This window comes from Sinocyclocheilus anshuiensis, unplaced genomic scaffold, assembly GCF_001515605.1.
Source record: "Sinocyclocheilus anshuiensis isolate Anshui unplaced genomic scaffold, SAMN03320099.WGS_v1.1 scaffold2198, whole genome shotgun sequence".
Lineage (NCBI taxonomy): Eukaryota > Metazoa > Chordata > Actinopteri > Cypriniformes > Cyprinidae > Sinocyclocheilus > Sinocyclocheilus anshuiensis.
Window position 1 is genome coordinate 265,504 of NW_015560625.1, and position 1,023 is coordinate 266,526.

At 32.1% G+C, this 1,023-nt stretch overlaps 1 protein-coding gene across 1 annotated transcript in view; it reads left to right on the top strand.

Annotated features, from left to right (window-relative positions):
• The window catches only part of LOC107681920 (receptor-type tyrosine-protein phosphatase mu), a 250,840-nt gene that overhangs the window by 79,918 nt on the left and 169,899 nt on the right, over positions 1-1,023 (top strand). The gene's annotated exons all lie outside the window — the stretch shown is intronic.

Consider the following 1,023-nt stretch of genomic DNA (forward strand, 5'->3'; position numbering starts at 1 on the left):
CCTCTCCATGTGTAAAGTACCAGAATACATTATTATAGAAAACAAAACAGAAGAAAATAGAATAGAATCTAAAAAACAATGTTTACTAACAAAAATAGTTCACTCAAAAATTTTAATTTGCTAAACATTTCCTCACCTTCAGGCCATATTTGACGTAGGATGAGTTTGTTTCTTCATCAGAGCATACTTGGAGAAATTTAGCATTAAGGCTCTGCAGTGAATGGGTGCCGTCAGAATGATAGTTTGAACAGCTTTTCACTTCACAAGATGTTAATTGAGTCTGAATTTAAGTTGTGGATTATTGTGATGTTTTTATCAGCTGTTTGGACTCTCAGCTGTCTTTGATATCTTCCTCCATCTCTGTCTCTCTTGTTCAGTTCAGACGTGTTCTGCAGCACTGTGAGTGTGTGTGTGTGTGTGTGTGTGTGTGTGTGTATGAAATGGTGAGTGAGTGGGTTGAATTTGGCAGCAGCCTGATTGAAACAGATATAGATTAATTAGCAATGCTAATTAAGATGAATTAAGCTGCTCCCTTAATGAAGTGGCTCCTCTTTAATCAATTATCGTCACTGTGCTGATTTGAACGTGTTGATAAACACATTAATGTATTCCATATGTCTCATAAACACAGCAGTGTGTGACGTTCATCACGGATCTGAACCTGTGTTTACACGCCACAAACCACATTTAACTGCTGCTTTCGAGAGAAAAGGGCTCTAATTGTGATTTTTCTGAAAAAAAGTTATTCTAGTTTCAAAATAAATAACATTATAATAAATAAATATAATTGTAAAAAAAATAAATAAATACTATTACTACTACTACTAATAAATTTCAATTATTTTTTTATTTATTATTTATTACAATATAAAATAATGGTTTCTATTTGAATATCCTTTAAAATATCATTTATTTCTGTGATGCAAAGCTGTATTTCCATCATCATTCCTCCAGTATAAAGTGTCACATGATCTTCAGACATCATTCTAATATGCTGATTTATTATTAGAATTATCAACAGTT